The 26,831-nt window shown below is 47.2% G+C and overlaps 1 long non-coding RNA gene across 1 annotated transcript; it reads left to right on the top strand.

The window, feature by feature from the left end:
- The first annotated feature begins 23,326 nt into the window (after positions 1 to 23,326).
- On the top strand, positions 23,327 to 24,322 carry LOC124700602. The gene is made up of 3 exons (XR_007001791.1): positions 23,327 to 23,381; positions 23,654 to 23,737; positions 24,108 to 24,322. It is a non-coding gene; the product is annotated as an uncharacterized LOC124700602 (long non-coding RNA).
- The last annotated feature ends 2,509 nt before the right edge of the window (positions 24,323 to 26,831 follow it).

The raw sequence follows: 26,831 nt of genomic DNA, 5'->3' as shown, positions 1-26,831 counted from the left end.
ACCATGTATATTGTTTAAGTGTTGCGTCATGCTTGTGATTGGTATCTTTTCATTATTTTATGGTGAAGTTATACTTTCAAACTGTGTTGTAATTCATACCCGCAGATCCTGATCATGTTTGACACTTGTGAGTAGTTCTCGTTATTCTTGGGGGCACGGGATGAATTGGTTATGATTCCTATATAGTATGCAATGCGTATTTGATCAAGTTTTAATATTTTATGTGGTTCTATGATGGTAATGTGCGAACATCGAATTCATATTACTTCACCTTTATGGGCTCATAGGGATGCGCCATAGAGTAATAAAGAGGATATGGAATGAGGGGGAGATAGAAACCGGCCTATTCCTTAGACTTGGCGTTATTATTAGGAGGTTCTTCATTGGGGACCTTAGAACTTTATGCAGTTGTTAGACATTTATGTCTTAATGTATCTCTAGGTGATCATGCAAATGGCCATAGGAACAATTATTAGGGATTTTGTAGCATAGGAATATGGCTACACCTACTTTAGGCTTCGTCCAATAAGAATAAAACTTGATAAGATATGATGCCCATATATACCATTTTAGAAATCTGTATGCTAAGTAAATTCATGCGGTTCCTGGGAGCATTTGTCACATATAGTTACACACTTGAGCTTGCCCTCTTCCTGCATAGAAGATTGGGCTTTCTCTGAAAAAAGCATTTACATTACTACAAACTTTACTTTCTGTTATTTACTTACTTGCAAACATAAACCAAAAACCTAAAAAGTACTGCTTTATTATTACTTTTCCTGTTAAACTTGCTAACCAATACATTCAGCTTCTTGTGGGTTCGACAACATTTTCTGTATTGAAAGGCACTACAATTTATCTCCTGCATTTGGAAGTCATCGGCGGTGTGATGGCGTGTACAGCACACGTCCGTTGGGAACCCCAAGAGGAAGGTATGATGCGCACAGTAGCAAGTTTTCCCTCAGAAAGAAACCAAGGTTTATCGAACCAGGAGGAGCCAAGAAGCACGTTGAAGGTTGATGGCGACGAGATGTAGTGCGGCGCAACACCAGGGATTCCGGCGCCAACGTGGAACCTGCACAACACAACCAAAGTACTTTGCCCCAACGAAACAGTGAGGTTGTCAATCCCACCGGCTTGCTGTAACAAAGGATTAGATGTATAGTGTGGATGATGATTGTTTGCAGAAAACAGTAGAACAAGTATTGCAGTAGATTGTATTCAATGTAAAAGAATAGACCGGGGTCCACAGTTCACTAGAGGTGTCTCTCCCATAAGATAAATAGCATGTTGGGTGAACAAATTACAGTCGGGCAATTGACAAATAGAGAGGGCATGACCATGCACATACATGATATGATGAGTATTGTGAGATTTAATTGGGCATTACGACAAAGTACATAGACCGCTATCCAGCATGCATCTATGCCTAAAAAGTCCACCTTCAGGTTATCATCCGAACCCCTTCCAGTATTAAGTTGCAAACAACGGACAATTGCATTAAGTATGGTGCGTAATGTAATCAATAACTACATCCTCGGACACAGCATCAATGTTTTATCCCTAGTGGCAACAACACATCCACAACCTTAGACCTTTCTGTCACTGTCCCACATTTAATGGAGGCATGAACCCACTATCGAGCATAAATACTCCCTCTTGGAGTTAAGAGTAAAAACTTGGCCAGAGCCTCTACTAATAACGGAGAGCATGCAAGATCATAAACAACACATAGGTAATAGATTGATAATCAACATAACATAGTATTCTCTATCCATCGGATCCCGACAAACACAACATATAGCATTACGGATAGATGATCTTGATCATGTTAGGCAGCTCACAAGATCCGACAATGAAGCACATGAGGAGAAGACGACCATCTAGCTACTGCTATGGACCCATAGTCCGGGGGTGAACTACTCACTCATCACTCCGGAGGCGACCATGGCGGTGAAGAGTCCTCCGGGAGATGATTCCCCTCTCCGGCAGGGTGCCGGAGGCGATCTCCCGAATCCCCGAGATGGGATTGGCGGCGGCGGCGTCTGCGGGAAGGTTTTCCGTATCGTGGCTCTCGGCATCGGGGGTTTCGCGACGAAGACTATATGTAGGCGGAAGGGCAGCCTCGGAGGGGTCACGGGGCCCCACACGCTAGGGCCGCGCGGGCCCCCTCGGGCCGCGCCGCCCTAGTGTGGCGGCGCCCCGTGGCCCCACTTCGTCTTCTCTTCGGTCTTCTGGAAGCTTCGTGGCGAAATAGGCCCCCGAGCGTTGATTTCGTCCAATTCCGAGAATATTTCCTTACTAGGATTTCTGAAACCAAAAACAGCAGAAAACATCAACTGGCTCTTCGGCATCTCGTTAATAGGTTAGTGCCGGAAAATGCATAAATATGACATAAAGTATGCATAAAACATGTAGATATCATCAATCGGATGAAACCCGGTGATCACATGGGTACGTGAGCACGCGTTCCCCATCCGACATGTGTCTAACACCGTTAGTTCCGCCGTTTGTGATGTGAATATGTGATGAGGTCCGTTTGTGATGTGAATATGTGATGAGGTCAAACTGAATTAACAGACCCGCTAATACATCAAAATTAATCAGCCTAAATCATACGATCTCCTACACGCCCGCGCTTGAGGACCACCGCTCCTCCGTTGGTGCCGGCTTCAGCCTCCTCCTGAACGACCTCCTGCGCAGCTGCACTGGGTCTGGGTCGTCGCCTTTCGTACGCGCGGCTGCGCACATGTCGGGATGACGGCGGCGCCGGCGAAGGCGCCCGTGGGGCGTTCACGGTCGGAAGGACGGTCCACGGCGTCTTGCAGAGCGGGTAGTCGCGGTTGCCGTGCGCGACGCTGGCGGAGATGCAGTTCGCGGGCGGACGAGGCGCGGCGGTGGACACTTGGGCGTGCGGCGGTGGACACCGGAGCGAGGCGGTCGAGGGGAGCATCGGAGGGAGCTCGGCTCTGCAAGCTCCTGGGCACTCCAATGATGGCCGCTAAGTCTCCACAGCGGCATCCAATCCGCTGAAGCATAACAGATCCCAAATCGAAAAATACCAAATCCAATTGACCACAAATCGGCCACGAGAAGATCCCAAATCGAAGCCATCGCCGCGCCTCGTCCACCTCCTGCTGGTAAGCGCTGAAGCCATCGCCCTGGTAATCCCCAGGGCAGCGAGGGAGCTCCAACCTCCATCCCGCCCCCAGGGAACTCCGGCCTCCCTCCCCCTCTGAGACGCCACCTGGACATCTCCAACATCGAGCGCGCCCTGGAGGAAGCCTTCAAGCCGCTCGACATCGACGACTGGAGCGGATGCGTGCCACCAGGCCGCCAGCTACACGGAAGGCACTCGATTTGGGGATATCCCCAAGATGCAGAACACGAATCAGGCTGGAGCCTGGAGCTGAACGACGACCGGACCTCCTCTGATAAGCGGACGCTGGACCTGGAGACGTTGACCGCAAGAACGAGCGGCTCCTCCACCCTGACCTCCAGCCGGGCCACCTCTTCTTCATCACTGGACGGACTGCGTGGAGGCCGGCGTCAAGAACGGCGCGGTGGTCCGGCGTCGGTGCGGCGCGCCGCCTCGAGGAGCTCGTCCGCCGCGGCTCCACTCTCCAGGCTCAGGGAACTGGCCCTCCGTCGCCAATCAGGCCCGCGCGCATGGCGGCCGCCGGCTGCTAGCCCCGGTTCAGGGAACGGGCGCAAGGGCCGGGAAGCTCGACCACCGTATTTGGCATCGGTGGAGGAATTTCAGGGGCGAGGGATGGGTGGAGCGGACGATGTTGGGAAAGAAGATGAGGATGGAAAATTGGGATGGCAGCGTTTAGGAGCGTTTTTCGTCACAGAAAGTTACTAACGCCGTATGGTCGTTGTTAGCTAGTAAAAGAATCTCAACGAAGATCCAACGGCAGCTAGGGGGTGCTCACGTACCCCCCTGATTACCAAATCCACTCTCTATCATCAATAATGTGGCATGGAACATAAGAAATTATCGATACGTCGGAGACGTATCACGGTGCAGTGCAGCAAGGCAGTGCAACACTCGGATGTGGATGTCAGTGACCCATCAAGGGCCACGGTGGGTGCGCCAAGTTGCTGCAGCCAGATGCTGGAGCGGCCGGTTCGCCTACCATCTGATATCCGCCATGGCATTGCTACAAATCATAGTGCTCGTGGGCGTGGCAGCGACCCGGGTTGCCTTCTCTATCTGTCGGCCTAGTCGGTGGGTCTGACGGCCAGTCTTGATAGGAGTCAGCCGGTAGCATGGGGGCTTCTGGCCTAGCCTCGTATTAAGGTAGTCTAGCCCTTTTGATCTTCGAGCACCAAAGGCATCAATCTTCTTCAAGTCAGCCTCCTTGATCTGGCAGCCAAAGAGTTATGGCCTTCCTTTTGGAGATTTTCATAGTTTGGCGCAGGACGCTACTGGTTATCTAGAGCAATGCGGTTGTGTGCGTCACAATCTTCAGCCAGTGGCTATACTTGGGTGAGGCGTGAAGCTTCGTCTTCTTATCGGTGACATGGGAGATGTCTAATTATAGATTTCCATGAAACCGAAATAGGTAGAGAAAGTCACGGGGGCTAAGATCCGAGATTTGTAATGGTGGAGAAGGCCTTGTTCCGATGAAGACAATGCGGCGCAAGTTCTCCCTGTATGTCAGATTTCCAGGATCAAAACCCAAGGTTTTCGATCGGGTGACGATAACGCTTGTGCATTGTTCTCTTCTTGGAGGCGTTGCTTTGGAGAATATTGTTTGTAATCCAGGTGTTATAATCGGTGGCGGTTAGAGTGTTGTTTGTTGCGAGTGGTTTATCACCGTGACGGGGTCTTTGTTTTCTTTATCTCTCTTTCCTATTTTTTTCTTAGCTAGCCCTGATGTGTGAAAACATCTCGTTGATGCAGAGGCTGGGTGCAATTAGTACATTTATAATGTTAATATATTCTCTGTATCGATTTTTTTTAGGATGCTTCCTTCTATGCAAGCTTAGCCAAGAAAATCGTATCATTGTAGATGAACTATCTTGGCGATATGGACAGGCACTTTGCTTGATATTTGACGGCTACATTTGCCAAGAGCTAGAAGCGTATCGATCGTTCAACAACTAATGCTGGATGCGTGGATGCAGCTTAATGCTTGCCATTTTCAGTACTAGCTATTATCGAATTACGAGCTAGGGTTAATTAATCCTAGCTAGGTTGTAGGACTGGGTATTCGGAAAAGCACTTCATACTTTCCATTAAACGTGTCTGAAATTTAGATTTGGATGTATATTGATAAAAAATAGCATCTAAATTTAAACAAATCTTAGATAAGATTTACGGGATGGAGGAGTACATCAGGAAGCTCGTGTGTGCGTTGCTCAACTAATCGATCATGTAAATGAAAATGCACGTCGGCATGTGAAAGGAGATAGAAACTGAGGTTACACTGGGCGGTGAGCTGGAATCCGAATCTTTGAGGGTCTGGTTGGTAGATCGATTTTTTGCACGACTGCGTCAGTGATATAGAAGTGTCTGTGTATCGCAAACGGGCCACAGGCTAGAAAAGGCATCTCGTTTGGTTGTCTGTGCAGATTTTTTAGCTCAGCAAAAACATAAGGCTCAGTTTGTTTGGTTTCATACGAGCCCAGTTTAAGCCTCACCACTTATCCACATGGTAACCTTACCTCTCACATCCTCACCTAACACAAAGCCTCACGCTGTTGTCACGAAGCCCGGCACCACGCCGGTGCGCGGAAAGACCACCATGCCACTCTCGCCAACGGTTGCCATGGCGGGTTTATGCTACCTAAGCGCAAGACTGAGCTGAATATGATAGGCCGAAGCTTTCGGTGTAGCACAACAAGAACGTCACCGCCACTGGCTATACCTACACGGTTACCGCCATGGATTACTACCTGTCACATACCATAACCATTACCACCATGACACCGTCGGTCACAAACATCACCACGTCGCCGAACACGAGGACGAACATCACCATGACACCGTCGTTCATGCCCGTCAAAAGCATCACCATGTCACCAACGATGTCGCTAAACACCACCATGACACCACCGGTCACAGGTATCACCACGTCGCCGACCACAAAGATGAACACCACCACGATACCGATGTTCACGCCCGTCAGAAGCATCACCATGTCATCGACGATGTCGCCGAACACCACCAAGACACCGCCGATCACACCGGTCACAGGCATCACCACGCCGCTGACCACAAAGACGAATACCACCATGACACCACCGTTCATGCTTGTCACAAGCATCACTATGTCGCCGATCACGAAGTTGAATACCACCATAACTAAGCCGGTCATGCCGGTCATAAGCATCACCACATCGCCGACCACGAAGAGGAAGACGAATATCACCATGCCGCCACCACCATGAATTATCACCTCTCACTTGTCACCTACCATCATCACGTCGTCGTCCATGAAGATGGCAAGCGAGAGAAGTTGAGCGAGAGTACTCCAAACTATACTCAGACATACGTATAGTTACAATATGTTGCGAGTCATTAATTTATCTATTAGTGTATGTACACAAAAACAAAAACCTGTCAACATGAAAGTCATACGGAATGGTGAGGTGAACCTACTTCTCAAAGGAAATTTCAAACATTTGAGCGTGTGCAAAGAATTTGGCAAAATTCGCTTAAAACTTTATACATGAAATTAACGATTTATGACTGATGAAACTCGAAACCGATTGTCGAAATTCAGTCATATCATCGACACGCATCTTTTTCATGTACAACTTATTTTGATTCGGACTATATTTATGTTGATTTGAAGGGAAGATGTGTGTAATAGTGTAAGGGGGAGTTGCAGAGGTTGCGAAAATTTCTTTTTGCATTAGCTACGTACAAGATTTGTATGCATCTCTAGAAACGGAATTCGGATGTTACTGCAAAGCCTGGCCCGAGAGATATTAAGAATCGTGTCATGCCACAACAGGGGTGAGCTCAACCAACCAAACAGCCAAAAAAATTGGGAGCAAGGGAAGCCCAGCCTAGGGAAGGCGCACTGAATCAGGTGACGCGCGCGCATACCTTCCATCGATCCCGTCTCTGAACGAAGAGTGTATTCATCGGGTCTATCCTCGTCCAAGTACGTACGCTCACGGGTGCCGATCGGTGGAACTTGATTCCAGGCTTCAGTTGAGTGCACGTCCATCGTCCAAGTCCCATCCCCAGCCGGCCGCCAATGGCAGCCCGAAAGATCATAGGCGTCGCAGAGTAGGGTCGTGCACTACGGCCGGATACGTACGCGCTGCAGAGGAATACCTGGATGCCTGCGTGCATACCGATCGGATCGAGCCGGTCTTTACCTGACGGGTATGGCGGCCTCCGGCCGTTGAGTTTTCTGCCGGCATCCGCCGGCGGTCTCTGCTGCCCCGCCGTCGCCGTGTCGTGCGGACGCGGATCCACATGCTCCATCAGATCGGATGGCTCCAACAGTGGGAGATGCGACGGAGGCCAGTGCGTATCACGAGCGCAGGGGCCGACTCAACGAGAAAGCTGTTTCGACGGAAAGCACCGGAGATTGTACGTACGTACGTCACGTCGCCGGAAAAGTTGCCGATCAGGACTAACGTCTAGTAGCACACATGGTTATGGATCGCACCTCGTTTTTTGAGGCCCCACGCACGCCAACTTTGGACTCACTTTTGTTGGTTAAATACGTGACTGAATCTGAATGGAGACAGCTGCTTGCTCACTCGCTAACTTGTAGTAGCACCGACATTGATCTGTGGTTAGCTCTGGATCGACTGGATAACACGCGGCCGGACTGCCCTTTTCTTTACAGCTTTTAATTTTAGCTCTTCCGCCTTTAAACAATATAATGTCGATTGTTGTTCTGTGTCTATTGCTGTCCGAGATCCATCTGCTGAAAAAGTTGACAACAAAAGCACCCGGCCCCCACCAGCATGTCTGGAATCTATTGCCGCCCAAGACAAACCGCAGATTTCTGAAAATGATTGGCCACCTAATTAAACAACCCAACTAAAATTATCAGTTCCTTGATAGTTCCTATATATAATTGGCAGTGGGAAAAGCATAGCAAATAAACAACACGCATATAAACGACCAGTTTTTTTTTTTCTTAAGAAGCTTGTACTCAAATACTACCCCCTTCAATTTTGACCGGGCTCTTGTGCCCAGCAACAACTCCGACAAATCCCTAAAATGCTCAAATACTTAAAATAACCGATTTACGGGTTTTTTTTCGAAATAATCGTCCATAACAGCTGGACTTGGCCGTGTGAATTCACGCTTGAGAATTTTGTATTCATTGTTTGGGAGGCAATTTTGCCCTTGCATGTAAACCGATCAATTCTTGGCGGGAGGAAAGTGTCAGCTCCTACCACACCTGGCCATGGGCAGCCCGGCCCAAGGCCCGGCCCTGAAGCCCGACCCGAAAACTCAGGCCTGGGCTGGAAAATGTTGGTCCGATAGCCGGGCCGGGTCGGGCCTGGGTAGCCCAAAAACATCAATTTACACTACGGCCCAGCCCGTGGCCCAACGGCCCGATGGGCTTGGTGGGTATTTGGTCGGGTCGGGCGGGGCTTGGACCGGCTTCTCCAATGTTGGGCTTTCCTCGGCCCGGCCCGACATATGTCCAGGTATGGCTCCTACCGAAGCACTTCGCCGCTAAACTCGTTGGAAAAATGCAAAGGCTAAAAATTCTATGTGGTTGTATTTTCCGGTTTCAATTCTATCAGAGTTCGCATAAGACTGCAAACTACTTTTTCGGTGTATCTTATACTTACTTTTATGATCGATATTTATGGGATCTGTTAAACATGGTGTAAGAAGAACCCAAGCCCAAGTGTTGATACTAGTGAATTTTACATTTACAGTAGTTCAGACATCGGTTCTATAGCTGAAGTAAACAAAACTATACTATTTGTACCAATATCCGCTGAAATACTATCGATTATGTATTTTTCTTTTCAAGAATATGGAGTGTGATTTATTTTATATCTAGGGGTAATCTCACCATCTCAATCTAATAGGTCACCACAACCACTCAACCACTTCTCATCCTTTCAACCAAACAGAAAAATGGCTACCACTAACCATCTCTTGTCCTCCACAACCAAACAAGAAAAATGGCTATCCCTAACCAGGTGGTTGGGGATACCCTCATCCCCTAAACCTATCCCCTGAACCAAACAGCCCCTAAGCTGCACATAAAGGACGAGGAGAGCAAGTAAGAAAAGGATACCATCGAGTGGTGAAATAATCTCCGCTTATCCGTTTGAACCATCCCAGGTACCTGTAGAACCGCTCGGGTCGCTCCCCTTCCTGGGCGACCTAGGGCGGAAACCCTATCCGCCACCGCCGTCCTCCCCTCCTCCTCCCGCCCTCCTCGTCGTCCCCGGAGGTCGTCGCCGGCGAAGCCGGGCGCGGCCGGTGATGGGGGCGGCGGGGCTCCTCGCGTGATCCCTCCGTGCGGCGGAAGGAGGCTAGCCTCCGCACGGGGGGGATGGCCCCGGACCGTGGAGGGTGGTGGCGGCGTGGCCCCTCGCCGGGCGGCCGGTGTTGGTGGCGGCGGCATGGCCTTGATCTGGGGGCGCAGCTCTCCTCTTCCTCGTCGCGGCCTTCGGGCGGGCGGTGATGGGGGCGGCGTAGCAAACCCGGAACATGGCGGCGCGATCCTCTCCTTCCGTCCTAGCCTCGGCTTCACCGGGCCAGCGATGATGGAGACGGATCTCGCACTGCTCCTCCTCAAGGTTTGGGACCACGACACCAAGGGCGGCGGCCCTGGATGGCGGTGGCGCCGTCGACCTGGTGGCAGGTGGCGGGCGTGGTCCTAGGGTCTCTCTTGCGTGAAGAGGAAGACCTACCGGAGGCCTAGACTCGTGATCTAGCCGGAGTGTTGAGTTCCGGAAGGCTCCGCCGGCGAATGTAACAGGTGCTTTGTGCCCGGAGTTTGCTGGATCGGTGGTATTCGGTCGTGCGCACCCATGCTTTTATTCCGACCGATTGGTTCTGGAGGGAGCGGCGCGAAGCTCTTTTTCTGTGTTGACATCAAGTGACTATGGATCCATGATGAAAGTCGGAAGAAGAGAAGTACATGAAGGCCGGAGGGGAGGACTAGCTAAGAGAGGTTCAAGTCTTCGCGCTGTTGAGGGACTTGCTTGGTGTTCCGGCCTCACAACAGCGGTATGATAGTGGGGGCGACAACACATGTGAAGTTCAGAGTACTACCTTTCAGGGTGAAATCCCAAGGTCTGGCCTTAACTGGTTGTGCCTGGCAATGACCTTGTTGGAGGCATTGTTTTGAGAGTGGGGACTATCTTCAGGGCGAAAACCTAAGATCATTGATCGGGCGACGACGGTGTTAGAGCACTCGTTCCCTTCTTGGAGGCGTCGTTTTTGGAGAGTCTGTATTTCGGGTGTTGTCTTGGCGGTGGATGTATTGTTGTTGTTAGGCCCGAGATACTCGTAGCGGGACTTTTATTTCTTAGTTTTCTTTTCCTTTTTTTGGCTGTGTGCATCCGTAGTGCCATTAGGGTGGTGCGTTGTTGCAGAGGCTGGGTGTAATTGATATCTTTTTGATATTAATATATTCCCTTTATCGAAAAAAAATAAGCTAGACTATCTCTACGAGCATACAGAGAACAGTGCAATTTGTATATGCACCGCACGCAGGAGACCACGTGACAGCATCTGGCCCCTGTTGACTCGTGGTGACACTATTAGACGAGAACAAACAAACTAGCCACTGTTAAACAACGAGGCTTCCCTCGATACCATTAAACCAAGCCAGGATTAAGAACTGTACATAGTTTCTACAGTGGTACCGTAGTCCACAGAGCAGGCGTATATTCAACTATTCCGACAGTTTATTACACGGAGGCGGAAGTTCTGTGGCTCAGCTGCCTTGCATATGCGTATATTACTTCTATAAATGTTCAAAGACTACTCTCTCAACCAGGGGGTCTGAGAGGGGCAAATGAATCTGGTCCGTTCGTTTCACCTAGCACAGTAACTTCCTAATCCCACTTTTCACCTCAGCCGTCGAATGTGGTAATCTTTGTTCCACCGGCCGCTGCTTGTTCTGGGTGCATGACGGCTGGGCCCATACCTGCGTGGGGCTGTTTGTTTGAGACGGTGAGTGTCCGTGCTCGGGTCGATCAGAAAATTAAAACGGTGAAAACCCTAGCCTCACCGAGAGCTAGCTCTCCCCAATCCCGTGCCTCCCTCTCCTCATCCAATCCAATCCTCCCCTCCCCCAAACCCGATCCGCCGCCTCCTCCACACGAAGGCCCCGGGCATGCGCAGCGACGGCCGCGTGGAGGTACTTGTGGCGGCCGGACCAGGAGCTGGAGGCGTGCAGGCGGGAAGAGGCGGCGTCACCGTTCCGCTGCCCCGGCGTGGGGCAAGATCGAGGCCTCCGACGAAACCCTAGCCGCCGAGCAAAGGGGCGACTCCGCCGCCATGGAGGCCCCGGAGGAGGTAGTGGACGCGGGAGGAGGCGATGAGGAGCGGGTGGCCGGGGCGGAGCAGGTGCGGCCGGCCCGCGAGGAGGGAGGCGATGGAGGGCGACCGGCGGCGACGACGGCGGCCTCCTCGCTGCTCGTGTTTCATCTGCTCGTCCAAGGGACTTCTCCCTGCCCTTCCCCGCGCCATCCCACTCTCCTCCATCTCGGCTGGCCGGACCGCATCGTCGGCGGCGGCGGCGACCAGCGCAGCCCCCGTGGAGCGTCCAGGAGGGCGAGGAGGTGAGCACCAGCGCAGATTCGTCGGTAAGTCCTCTCTCGTCTCTGTTACGCAGGTGAGCTCCTTCTTCCTTTCTCTGTCTGTGCTTGTGTTGTTGCTGTTGTGGGCAACTGCTAGATGTGTGTGTGCTGCTGGCAAGATGCAGGGATGTGTGTGTTGCTGCTGCTGCTGTGGGCTACTGCTAGATTTGGATCTGATGTATGTATGTCTGTAGGTTAGATGATGACAGCAGCAACGCCCCCAATGGACGCCTGGAGCAGGTCATGTTCTTTATTAGTAAGTGGCATCTCCGTATGATCTTTACCAGTGCAATCTTAGTGGTAATAAATTTCTTTTCCACTGATGATTTATCTCATTTTGATCCCTGGATCTGTTTTGGCATGAAATAGTAGCCTGTTACCCAAAACCAAATAACATGATAAACCAAAGCCTCCATATCCATTGCAAGGTTTTTCAGTTTAGTTTGGTGGATCGCATGCTAATGTACCATGGAATTTTTTTTATGCAAGCAGTTTTGTTCGATTGTACACATTTTAAACATCTTGGTAGCGACAACACCATGGAGGCCGCTGGTTAGACTATTCGAGCCATTTGTACTTTGATAGAGCCATAGAGGACGTACATTTCAGAAGATTTTGGTGGTTCTTCAGAGTTTTTTGAACTTGGTGTCTATAATTCTATTTTAAGGTATTTTTCAACTATGTTCTTATTGTCGTTTCACTGATCTGCAGGGTTTACAGGTTTCCTTATTTGATATGGATGGCCATTCATGTAGTTGTGCGAATGGCACACACCTCCCTCCCAATACAACAACTATTTAGCTCGCCTGGCGCTGTCTCATTACGGATTGCACTTCATATTCTCATATATACTCATTATCAGTGGAAATACTGTAATAGTACGAGACTGGGTGTGCCTTGATTCAGGCAATCTTTGCTGGACTCGTGGTTCTGAGTTGCTCGATGTGTGGTATTTCTGTTTCCCTTCATTACCATCTATTTTGGGTGGTTAATTCCTCTTACGTCGAGCTAGATGAGGTGTCCATGCCTGCGGCCTCGCCTTCTCCAACTTAGCTGCAGGTATACCAAATCCTTCATGTCTCCTCTTGAGTTTGTGTGCAATCTCTGATTTGGTTATGCTTGTTTGGCGTATCTTGTGCTTGATGTTAAACCCTAGATTGTTGTTTGCCGCCTGACACAAATGCTAAATGGGGGGTGCAGATTTGGGGAGGCGCCGGGCGCGGCCGAAGACGGGCCGGCGCGGGGCGGATCCGCTCCGGCGACGACCAGAGGCGAAGGGGCGCGGCCGGAGACGGGCCAGCCGGAGGTGAAGGAGCAGCGAGGGGCAGCGCTGGGACGGTGGTGGAGGAGCAGTGACGAGCGCTCCGGCCATGGCGCCGCTCGCCGGAGCATATCAGCGTCTCGTCACTCGTCAATATTACTTCCCCATGTGAGCTCTTTATTCTCGTTCTTCCTCCTACTTTAGTATTTTTCGCCACGCATGGGTACAGAGAAAGTCATAGCCATCTCTTCCGTTTATTGGCTTTTTATTTATTGTTGGAGGTGATGCTAATTCGGTTCACACCGGCGATTATTCTTGTGCTGCATTTGTTGGTTTGCTGCATTTGGGTTCAGATAGAAGAGATCCAGTTGCATTAGGATCTTTTTGTGAGAATCAACTTGGTGAAAAAAGGCGTATGATTTGTTTGTTCACTCAATGGATCACGTGATGACATGCCCTCGCTCGCTGATCTCGAGCTTCAGACATCTCATGGAGGACGCCGTCTCGTAGATGTCCTGCGCAAGCCCGCTATGCCGCCTCCAGCGCTAGCAGATGAGGCGGCTCAGAGGTCCGGCCTCCTCATATCCCTTGTCACCATCCGCGTATTCGTGGCGTCGTACATTGCCCACCAGAAGGACTGCAGGCTCGTCGACTTTGTGCGTGGCGTCATCCTCGTCAAACACAATGCCCGCAACCTGCTACTGTCGCCGAGGTTTCTTCTTATGTTTCTTGCAGGTCGAGGCTCAGATTTTTTTCCTATGGCTTTGAATATCTCAGTCATCGGGTGTTCATTTGGGCTTATTGGCTGTACTCAGTTTGGTTGGTTCCCTTTTGTTTTTGCTGCAGAGAGTGTATGTTTCAGAGTGGTGTGGAAGGGTTGAGCAGCGATAGAGGTTTTTTAGTCCTAGGTCAGCACTCAGATTCTTGAATTTTCTTTTCATAATACTGCATGATTTTAATACTTCAAGGACATATGAATAGTATGGTTTCTCTCTCTCCTAGATTTGTTACTACCGAGAACGCTTTTGATTGCATTGTCATTTGTTTTATTGAGCTCTGAATTAAAATAATACTGTATTAACCTATCCGTTGCATAGCATTAGCCCACCCTTTGTTCATACCTTGTATAAAGGTTGGTTCTGTGTTTTTTTGTGTTCATGCGAACATTTTGCACGCCCGTAGCACCTTGGACAAAGTAGTTATTGTCTGGTTACCTTTGTTTCATAGAGAATTAAGTGCAACCTGTTTTTGTACTTTACTCAACGGAAATTGCAGTCAATTATCTTGATAATATATCTCAATTCCTATGTCCTAACTATTCCTTCTGTAGGAATTTGAGAAGATTTCTGCAAAGAGAGTGGATTTGTTGCCACCCGGTGGCAATACCCCCCATGTGGTTGCCGTCCGATGGCTGGCTCGAGATTCGTTCTGCACTGCCATCAGACCACCGCATTGAGCTAAAACTCAATGAATCGCGTTGTAAATTGAATTAGAACCTAACTATGTATGCATGTGGCAGGGAACAGCAGAACCATGCAGCGCAAGACCCGGCTATCGCTTGTGTGAGGTGAAAGAATAAATGAGCCAAACGTCTGTGTTTCCTGCGCGTGCACAGCGCAGTCAGCGTTGGAGCAGCTGTGTGTGCATGGATGCATGTTGGCTTGCGGAGACGACCCACATGCTATGGGCTACTATCGCGGAATTGGTGGGCTGATGAGAGAAAAACATCATGCGCACTAGCTACTCCGTTGCACATCGATTAAAGTGGGTCATGGGTGGAAAAATCTTTCCAAAACGCCTTACTAACTCTCTCTGTGAGTAAATTAAGGAACCGAAGCACAATTTCCTTTTTTTCCTTCGTCTCTTTCCAGAACGCAGTGACCCCAATTCCTCTTTTCCTTGGCGTCGATTTGTTCGCTTGTAGAGGAAATCGTCGTGGTGGTGGTCGGTGTTAGAGTTGTATTAGGTTTCCGTATACCATACAGCTTATGTGTATTGGATACGTATCTGTGTACTCCATATACCCCTATATTAACACGTAACCCGTACGAGCTCCAAGTACGGTTCAAACCCTAAACTTAATATGGTATCAGAGCAGCCTTCTCCCTTCTAGCTGTTTCTCTCGGCGACCCACGCCGCCCGCCGTCGCCATTGGCCGGTGCAGGACCCGACAACCACAACCAAACTTCTCTCCGGCCGCCTCACGCCGCCGGGAGCCAGAAACACCACAACCAAAACAAAAAAAATCAAGTCAAAACCCTCTCCGATCATCATCTGATCGAGATCCAAAAACCAAAAACCAAAACCAGAAAAACCTAGATCCAACATCACACCGCCCGGCCGCCGCAGTTTGCCGCCGTGAGCATCGATCAATCAACATCCATGGCCTCGTCTTCGTCTGCCGCTGCCGCCGCCAACCTTGCGTCTGCCCTTGGCTCGCCGCCGACGGAGAAACTCACCAGACAGAACCACCTGTTCTGGAAGACTCAAGTTCTCCCAGCCCTTCGAGGTGCTCAGGTCATGGGCTTACTTGATGGTTCTGATTCTGCTCCACCGAAGACAGTTTCATCTGAAGACAGCGAGAAGAACCAGATCAGCATCCCTAACGATGCTTATGCCGTGTGGCTCGCACGGGACCAGACCGTCCTAAGCTACCTAGTGAAGGGGCTCGACGTGGATCTTCTTTCCCATGTCGTTGGTCTTGAATCAACTCATCAGGTTTGGTCCACAATCGAAGGTCTGTTCACCTCACAGTCTCGCTCTCGCGTGAATATGCTTCGGAGTGCTCTAGCCAATACGAAGAAACTCGAGTTGACAGTACCACAGTTTATCTCTAAGATGCGGGGCTTTGCATCTGAACTTGCTGCTGCTGGAAAAATAGTCGATGATGATGAGCTAAAGGGATACATCTTGGGAGGATTACAAGGACCGTATACTCCTTTTGTTGCATCTATGAACGCCACACCCAATACCTCCCTCACAGATATGTGCGCTCAACTTCAAGCGTTTGATGATCGCGAGGTGCTGCTAGCAGAGTCCACCCAGCTGAATCCTGTGTTCCAATCATCTGCCAACGCAGCTGCTCGTGGGGGCAATCCACCTCGTCCAGAGGAGCGCCGTGATACTGGTGGTTATCGAGGAGATGGTGGCTACCGTGATGGAGGTGGCTACCGAGATCGTCGCGACGACTATCGTCGTGATGACCGTGGAGGTGGATATCGTGATCGCCGTGATGACCGTGGAGGCTACCGTGACCACCGTGATGACCGTGGAGGCTACCGTGACCACCGTGATGACCGTGGCAATTACAGGCGCGATGACCGTCGCGATGGTGGAGGAGGAGGTCGCGGTCGTGATGACCGTGGTGCACCCAAGGGAGGTCGTGGTCGTGGCAGGACTCCTACACGCTTTGTTGACACTACATGCCAAATCTGCACGAAGTACGGTCATCCTGCGAGTGAGTGTTGGTGGCGCTACTCGGATCGTGATGATGATGATGACCGTCGCAATGATCGTGATCGTGCTGAAAAAGGAGCCTATGGGGTCGACACAAATTGGTACATGGACACTGGTGCTACTGATCATATCACTGGACAGTTGAACAAGCTACATACTCATGATGATTATCGAGGCCGCGATCAAGTCCACAATGCAGGTGGTACAGGTATGACAATACAGCATATTGGTAGATCAACACTGCATACACCTCATAGTTCTCTTAAATTAAATGATATCCTCCATGTTCCTAGTGCTACCAAAAACCTCTTATCTGCTCATCGAATTACCCTTGACAATGATGCCTTTATTGAAATTCACCCATTTTTCTTTTTGATCAAGGACCAGGCCACCAAGCAAATAATGTTTAGAGGTCCATGTCATGGCGGCTTATATCCTCTTGTGCCCATTGCTGCCGGTTCTGACAAGCATGCTTTCATCACCATCAAGCCGTCTTCATCCACCTGGCATCGTCGTCTAGGACATCCTTCGTCTTTTATAGTTCAGCAAGTTCTTAGGAAGAATAATCTACCCTATTCCCCAGAAATAAATCCCTATGTGTGTGATCCTTGCCAACAAGCAAAGAGTCATCAGTTGCCATATCCCACCTCTACTAGTGTCTCTACTGTTCCATTGGAACAAGTGTTTTCTGATGTATGGGGCCCTGCTCCAGTCTCTGTTGGCAAACACAAATATTATGTAAGCTTTATTGATGATTATAGTAAGTTTACATGGATCTACCTGATTAAACAAAAGAGTGATGTGTATCAGGTCTTTCTTAATTTTCAGCAACTTGTTGAGCGAAAATTTGGTTGCAAAATCATTACTATGCAAACTGATTGGGGTGGTGAGTATGAGAAGCTTCATGGTTTCTTTCAGAAAATTGGCATTACCCATCATGTTTCTTGTCCCCATGCTCATCAACAGAACGGCTCTGCTGAAAGAAAACACCGACATATTGTTGAAGTTGGTCTTGCTCTTCTTGCCAATGCCTATATGCCCTTAAAATTTTGGGATGAAGCTTTTCTCACCGCTACCTTTCTTATCAACCTTCTTCCCACCAAAGTCCTCGATCTTGAGTCTCCTGTTGAAAAACTTCTTAAAACCAAGCCCAACTATGATGCTCTTCGCACCTTTGGCTGTGCATGTTGGCCAAACCTTCGCCCCTATAATCAGCGCAAGCTCTCTTTTCGTTCCAAACGGTGCGTATTTCTGGGGTACAGTCCACTTCATAAAGGGGTTAAGTGTCTAGATGTCTCCACAGGCCGCGTCTATATTTCTCGGGATGTTGTCTTTGATGAAAATATTTTTCCTTTCCAGTCCCTACATCCCAATGCTGGTGCACAACTTAGGAAAGAAATATTGTTGCTTCCTGATCATTTAACATCGTTATCACATGCCAACAATGAGGGTGTACATGTTGATCTTCCTATGCATATTGTTCCTGTTACTGACCCTCTACAGGTTCATGGTGAGAGCTCTACGGAAACTACCTCGAATTCTGCTGAAAACGGTGAAGATTTGAGCTCAAATGGTGAAGAAACGAGCTCTCCACATAATTCACCTGGCGCTGATCCCGATGTCGATCCTGCTGCTGGAACAGAACGTTCCCTGGACACCTCGACTGGCCCGCCTGGGTCCTCTGCCGGTGTCACATCGCGCCCTGCCTCTGATTCTGCAGCCTCGGTGCCCGACCGTGCTGGGCCCAGCCATGCACATGTTGCAGCTGACAACGACTCGCGCGGGTTTTCTTCCTCGCCCGGGCCCCGCTCGCCATCAACATCCTCGTCTGCGTCCAATCCCGCCTCGTCAACTGGCGCTCCAGCGTCAGACGCATCAGGTGGGGACGGGTCTCCTGTCGGAAGTGACAGTGAGGCCGAATCTTCTCCGTCTGCAGATCCTGTGGTCTCTCCTGTGGCTTCAGTTATACCAGCACAAGCACAACGTCGACCGATGACACGTCTTCAGCAAGGAATTCGCCAACCAAAGAAATACACTGATGGGACTATACGTTATGGTTTATTTTCTGCTGCAGGAGAACCTGACAACTTGAATGAAGCACTTGCAGATACTCAGTGGAAACAGGCAATGACTGAGGAATACACAGCGTTGATGGACAACAGAACCTGGCATCTTGTGCCACCAAGTGCAACCAAAAATCTTATTGACTGCAAATGGGTATACAGAGTGAAGAAACGTGCTGATGGTACCATTGAACGCTACAAAGCACGCCTCGTTGCAAAAGGTTTCAAACAAAGGTATGGCATTGACTATGAAGATACATTCAGTCCTGTTGTTAAAGCTGCAACTGTCAGACTTGTGTTATCAATTGCTGTATCTCAAGGGTGGAACCTAAGACAGCTAGATGTCAAGAATGCGTTTCTTCATGGCGTTCTGGAGGAGGAAGTATACATGAAGCAACCCCCTGGGTTTGTTGATCCTCGCTTTCCGCATCACATCTGCAAACTAGATAAGTCATTGTATGGTCTTAAACAGGCACCACGTGCATGGTATGCCAGACTAAGTTCCAAATTGCAAGAGTTGGAGTTCATTCCTTCTAAGGCTGATACATCCCTGTTCTTATACAACAAGAGAGGTATTACTATGTTTATGCTGATATACGTTGATGATATTATTGTTGTGAGCTCGTCTGATGAAGCAACGACAGTATTACTTCATAATTTGAGTACTCATTTTGCTCTCAAAGATCTGGGTGTGTTACATTTCTTTCTTGGAATTGAGGTTAAGCAGTGCTCCAGTGGAATAGTTTTAACACAAGAAAAGTATGCCAAGGATCTGCTAAAACGGGTTGGCATGTTACACTGTACGTCATGTCCAACTCCTCTGTCCACTACAGAAAAACTTTCTCTGACAGATGGTACACCTCTTGGCTCTGTGGACAGTACAAATTACAGGAGCATAGTTGGAGCATTGCAGTATTTGACTTTGACACGTCCAGATTTGTCCTTTTCTGTGAATAAGGTTTGTCAATATCTTCATGCTCCTACCACAGCTCATTGGACAGCTGTGAAACGAATTCTACGATATATTCAAGGAACTATTCAACTTGGTCTCAAGTTTCAAAGATCATCATCCACTCTTCTTAGTGCCTTTTCAGATGCTGACTGGGCAGGAGACATTGATGATAGGCGTTCTACTGGTGGCTTTGCTGTCTTCTTTGGTCCGAACTTAATATCATGGAGTGCCAGGAAGCAGGCCACAGTGTCTCGTTCTAGTACTGAAGCAGAGTATAAGTCCTTGGCAAATGCAACCACTGAACTAATTTGGATGGAGAAACTTATTAGAGAACTGGGGGTACCACTACGGCAACGTCCCTGCATTTGGTGTGATAATCTGGGAGCAACATATCTTTCTGCTAATCCTGTGTTTCATGCTAGGACTAAGCATATTGAGATTGATTTTCATTTTGTTAGAGAAAGAGTTGCCGAAAAACTTCTTGACATCAGGTTTATCTCTACAAAGGATCAAGTAGCAGATGGGTTTACAAAGGCTTTAGGTGTTAATGATCTAAACAAGTTTAAGCATAATCTCAACCTCTCCCGAGGTTTAGATTAAGGGAGGGTGTTAGAGTTGTATTAGGTTTCCGTATACCATACAGCTTATGTGTATTGGATACGTATCTGTGTACTCCATATACCCCTATATTAACACGTAACCCGTACGAGCTCCAAGTACGGTTCAAACCCTAAACTTAATAGTCGGTTGATTCGCTCCTCCGCGTGAGATGGAGCTCGATCCGGCTGCTGGTACTTGATTGAGCATGGCGCTGGACGCCCGCATGAACGTTCCACGAGCACTGCTCACCTCTCCCATCTCGACGGCACCGGCGCCGTCGCCCTTCCGCAAGAAGAACTCGAGCACGAACCGCCACCGGAGACGCGGGCGAGCTGGACATCGCCCTTCCGCGAATTTGTCGACCCAGATCTCGCTTCAGCCCTCCGCGTTGCAGAGGCTCACATCGTCCTCAAGCATGCACAATCCTGGGTGTGGAGGCCAGAGCACGGCCCGAACGGGAGGGAGGCTGAGCTTCCTCGGCGGCGTCCACGGCGTCGAGGAGGTGCTGCACCGGACATGGAGGAGGAAGGCGCGGGAGGCGGACTCCATGGTGTGGGCAGCAACGTTCATGGCGTTGGCAGCGTTTTCCATGTCGTCGTCCACCCATGGCAGAGGAGCATGCACCGACCGCGAGTGGCCATCGGCTTTCTCGTGTTGACACAGCGCAGAGGCATCCCCGTTCTACTGGGCGAGCACGATGGCTTTCACGTTGAACTGAATGAGGCATTGGGCAGCGTTCATGGCGTTCACGTGCTGGAAGAGCGCGGCGGCCCGCCTGTGGTGCTGGACGAGCAAGGCGGCCACATGAGGTACTGGACGTGCCAAGAGAGCGCCCGTGTGATGCTCGACGAGCAAACCGGCCTGAAGGTTTCTGCGGGTGGCGTTTCCATTGGGGAAGAAGGTAGCACGACGTTGGGCAATAAATTTCGCTGCCGATTAGCCTCTCCATTGATGGCGCATGCATGCATACGGGAGAGAGAATGCATGCATACGGGAGAGAATTACAGCATGAGCATTGATAGCTCGTAGTTCGAATCGCTACAGCACGGTCAGGTGTTTTGCAGGGCGTGTTGCTAATTACAGCATGAGCATTGATAGCTAGTTCGAATCTACAGGCTCGATCGGACGGCAGCTAGGGGGGTGGCAGTGCCACCGGGGGGCAACAACACATTAACCTTTCTGCAAATTGGTGATGAAATCCAAGCTGCTCGATTTCTTCTCGGACATGGATGAGCCCCTCAGGTATGACAGGTCTCTCAGAGGATCTCTGCCAGCATGAAAAGTTCATGTTCTAGCGAGAAGGCTCACCATCACCTACGTCATGTTACTTAGGTATAAATTGTATGATGGAATTTCTGAATAATACGCACAATTATTATCTGAAAAGTAGATGCCATGCTTTGTTTAAGACAACATAGTTCAGCAATTATATGTGTATGCAGGCATTTCATATTTAATAATGTCATATGCATTTGGCGTGAAAAATAGGGTGGGGAAGGCAACTACCACCGGCGGTTGTCTGGCTTGTGGGTGCATCCAGGTTGCCATTTTACAACATTAGAGATTAGAAAATGTACTGTTATGTTCACATCTGTATTGTTAGTAATTTTGAATCGATCTTTTTTTCATGCATTGACGGTCGTTTCCTTGTATTAATCTTTTTGAAACATGTTTCCTGGTGTCAGCGACGCATAGGTACCATGCGGTTTACTCGTCTTATTTTTCTCCTCTTTTATCATGTATATTTTGGTGAATGTTCAGCAGCTTATGTGCTATTTTTCCCCTACTAAACAGAATTTCCTCTATGTAGGAATTATATACTGAGTTTGATTGTGTTTGAAACAGGCTTCAGATCAATTTACTTTGGTAATCTATGTTTAGCTGCATTTCCAAAGAAATGTTTCACTTATCCCGCAAAAAATCCTCTATATTTCAGTTGCATGACTTTAAAAAATCCAGTTATAGGACTGAACAGTTAGGGATTTGTACATACATATTTGATGTTGTGAACTGTGGCACAACAAGAATTCTTATGTGTTACTAGCTGTAGAATGTCGTTGTAGACATATTATCCTAAATCGTTCAGCTAGCTCCTAGATATTTTACTATTCCATTTATTCATAGTACACTAGCGCAGTATTATACATGGTTGCTTTTGGAGCAGAGTGTTCATTAGGAAATTGGCAATGGCAAGTCTGCAAATCTGTCTATGACAAGTTGGTTGTTGAAGAGTTTCTTGGGACGGTTTGTCCAACTCTTCCAACTGCCGAACGACGGACAGTGGATGATCTAATTATTCCCTAATTAGGCAAATTGGATTCCAAGATCGCGGAGATACCTCATCAAACTGACTAATGATTTTCCTACATGGCAGGTGGCGTTTATTCAGTCAAGTCATCCTAGAACCTGACACGGGCCTGCTTATTATCTGCTTAATCTCCCTACTTTTATACCTGATTTGTGTGTTGCCGGTTGACGTGAAGCCTCCTTCGGTCAACAAGTAGGTATTTATGGCCAGGCTGATAGCTATTTGCAGATATTCGGGCCTTATGTTTCGTTACACTCTTTTGTATTGAGAGTTTCTATCTCATGTGCGCAGGGCCACAGACTTTTCATCGACATCAGGAGTGCACATGCCTTTGTCTCAGGGAACCCGGCACCACGGTGAGGCTGGACAGGTTACAACATACTAGCCAACTTTCTCTTCAGTGTTCAGCTTAAACTGCAACTGGATAGCTCAATCAATATCATTTGGTTTATCCGTGCCAAATGGTTTGTGCTATTACTAAAATCAACTCATAGTTTCAAGCGATATTGTTTAGATCATAGGATTTAATGGCTCTCCCATACAAATATGTAAGCACTGTCTATATAGGATCTGAAGGCTGAAGCTTAAAGTCCAGCAAAAATCTCTTGAAATATTATGTGCACGGTGTGGATTCTTGAGTTTACACAACTTCTGAAATGACATGTGTCTTCTCTGATCCCTTTCCTCTGTCAACTACTTAAATTGTTAGTGATAAAAACATCATTTGCAAACAAATTGTATTTTCACCATCTAGAAGGTTGATTTTACATATGTTCACTTAAATGGTGACCTACTTGAACTCCTTTTTCCTTTTTCTTATGCCTACTAATGATGTTCTGCCAATAGGATTCTCATGCGCGGTGTAATGTGCCTCAGCCAATTCATTGAGAAAGTTGGTGGGAAGCTCCCAAAATGGTGTGTGTCAATTTGTGCTGCTTCCGCAAAGTATCAACTCAGCCACATGTCCTCCTTGCTCAGGTTCGTATATATACTTCAGCCTCTCTTTTTTCCTTTACGCGTGTGTTGATTTTGTTGGCATTATGTTAGCTAGCTCTGCCTCTTCTTTTCTAAAGGCATATGTTGATTTCTCTGAACATTGGTTGGACATTGCCCATGTAACACTCCAGCTCCTATCACCTTAACCCCAGGTGATACCAATGCATCACGTAGGTGTGTATTAGGCTAATATCTACCATGGTATAACATCTCTTCATGATAATATTTTTTTCGGTGCTTTGATGTGTTATCAGGTGATTTCTCTGGTCAGACATGAATATGCTATTGAGGATGTACTCAGTGGTATTCCAAGCAAAGCATGGCCAATATTTTTATAGGTACACTGACTATTATTTCCTTACCTTTCAAAACCATAATTCTAGCAGTGTTTGAAGTTTTCCTTGTTCTCCTTTTTTTGTTCTTTGGATTATCCCAAAAAAGGCAATTATGTTACTCTAGCTAATGTACATACCAATTGGTTCGATCTGAAATTTATATTGCTTGTGGTGTTGGTTTGAAGCTAAAAGTGAAAGTGATCATTGCGATGCATTTTGGTTTGATTGGAACTGTAGCCTTCTTTTGTATTTTTGGCTCGTTGAGATGTTTAAACAACTATGTTGCTTCCGAAAAAAATGCTGATGCAATGGCTCTGAGACAAATATAATATTTGCGTCCCTCTTTTTCCTAATATTTTGTTAGCTTTGGCAGCAAGACGGAAGCGACATTGTATCAGAAGTCACCTGATGCAGCCCGCGAAGTCGAAAGGTAAGTCATGCTACAAGAAAAGTTACTCCAGTATTTCCATTTATTCAGATTCAAGTCGATTTGGCTTGTCTGGATGGCTACTGCAGCCCACTGACTTATCCAATTTCATGTTCATCGTGATATCCTTGCAAGATTAATAGTAATTCTTATCTTTGGGTTGCATGATGAGCTTGTAGGTCAGATTCTTTATTTGTAGCGATGTACATGGTTGTGAGTAATGCAATTTCTATGTACTAGAAGATATGCATTTCTTGACATGGTTGTCTTGAAAAATTAACCTCTCTGATTGGGTTACAAACTCTGTACATATAGTAATGTTTTGTAGAATAGCAATTGACAAGGACCGATTCATGTGGGTGAACATATTTTCAACATATTCTGTCACCTGGTCGACTGCGCACAAGGTATGCAGACATGCAGCAAACGTTATGTACTACCAAAGCATTATCTACCAGCACTCATCCTGATTACGCAATGACATGATTTTTATTTTTGACAGATTGGTGGTGACCTAATTCAGTTAAGAAAAAATAGATTCCATGGACTGAGATAAGTAATTTCTAATGGAAAAAAGTAAAAGAACATTCTGTTTTATGATTAAAAAGTCTGGACATGCATGCTGACTTTGATAGTTCACTTCTGAGTGTATACTCTTTGTCAGGTTAATATCTACACTACCAGTGGTCATGACATGGCATGATGCCGAATTGAGCATCAACTTTATGTTTCACCAGTGTGGGATCAGTTATCCAAGGTAACTAAAAGTCCTTCAGTATTTTTTTCACATGATCGGCGGCTCTTAATTTCTTGACCTATATAACTAAACTATAGTTAGGCTTCCCCAACTGACATTGGCTACAAGAACAATTTATGATATCAAGTGCATGTTTCCATGCTTTAAAAAATTATCACTACTTTATTCTTATAACAAAAAAACTCGTAAGCTTACTGATACACCAATTATTTTAATAAAGAATATCTTCATACGCACTACACACTTACAATCATGAGAAATTTTGGTACGTCCAAAAACATGATAGTTTATTCATATGGTTTGAAATCAGATTTTTTTTTATAATAGCATCAGTTAACCTAATGCTAGATCATGACTACGCTCTGCAGGTTATTGTTGCCAGGCATTAATACTTGGAACTTATAACTTTCATGATACATGCAGATTATTCTTTATATCTTGTGGTTTTATCTAACCTGAGTTAAAAGTTCCTGTGCAGATTTATGATTACTTATGATTATGCTACCAAGGTAATTACCCCGATGCCAGGCAAGTACGCAGTTTTCACATATATTGAACAATTACTTACCGAGATGCACATGGACTATCCACCTTAGCTTTCTAAGACTAGCAACATGAGATATGTTTTTTTTAAGATATGTCAGTGATAATTTTGAGTTTTCTGAAGAAAATTTTGATGCAGAATTTGTAGGAATCACACTAAAGGAGTACAAGGAAAATCTACAAGCTGCTATGAAGACCCGTTGTTGTTGGACAAGCAAAATATTAGATAGATTAGTTAGAAGTAAATGAGTAATTTGAGAATTTATTGTTCATGATACATTTGCCCATTTTACACGGATGTGCAGTTCAGTTGTAAATTACAATTTTCTTTGATTATTATAAAGTTTCACCTGCAATGTACTACACCTGTATGTTGATCCGCTAGATGTATGTATTTTCTCGCTGCACTACGTGAGGCGACAATTGGTCATTCAAAATATTAAATGAGTTTCTCCTGTTAGCACCCAGCAAAGGGACTTGAAAGTTTGGCGCAGACGTCATGAAAATGCAGTTTCGTGGTTAGCACCGGCTACGTCCCTACCAGAATAAACACGCTTTAAAGAACGTCTCAATTTATCTAGACGCGCTTTCAACTCTTCTTTAATGAACGTCTCAATTTACCTAGACACGGTCTCAATTTACCTAGACACGCTTTCAATTCGTCTTTACTGTATTTGAGACGGTGCATAAGGAGACGTTTATGCGACGCTTTCTGGCAACGACTCTACAACCACCTAGAGACGTAATAATGTGTCCTTAACAACCAGATTGAGCGTCTCCATATGACTTCTATGGTGTAGTGCCACCCCATTGTATATGCATTAAGATCTCTGGTGAAGTTTGTCACGCCTTGTTAATTATATGAGCTTAGCAGAGCTTCGTTCCTGGTATATATGTTATTGGTTATGATCCATGTATAGTTAGTTTCAGTATATCAATGTTGTACAAACTATTCCTTGTGAAATGTTGCATATTCGCACATCGTGCAATTCAGTAAATAATATTAAGGCGACTCCGTCCCAAATATACAACTGCAGCCTTCTGAATGGAAGTTTGGTGATTGTGCAACGAAGTTTATTACTTGGTATTTTTCTCCTGCAAGATTGGACACCAAGCCTAATACTTGGCTTTCAATATATACCAGCTGATGTTCAAAAAAAATATATACCAGCTATAACAAAATAAAACTTATGGCTTCTATTCTGGCCTGACTCTATCTTTAGTGACGCATCGGGCTCTTATAAATTCAGTTCATATAAACTCTGGCCTTTGAAAATGGATGTGGCCCTCGATTTGGCTTTTCAATTTAACATGAGATTAAAAATGATGCTTGCATTTATCAAAGAAAGGTTACTTCTTTATAAACAAAC

This window comes from Lolium rigidum, chromosome 3 (assembly GCF_022539505.1).
Source record: "Lolium rigidum isolate FL_2022 chromosome 3, APGP_CSIRO_Lrig_0.1, whole genome shotgun sequence".
NCBI lineage: Eukaryota > Viridiplantae > Streptophyta > Magnoliopsida > Poales > Poaceae > Lolium > Lolium rigidum.
The sequence above is the reverse complement of the archived record's forward strand: the minus strand, read 5'-3'. Positions and strand labels throughout refer to the sequence as shown.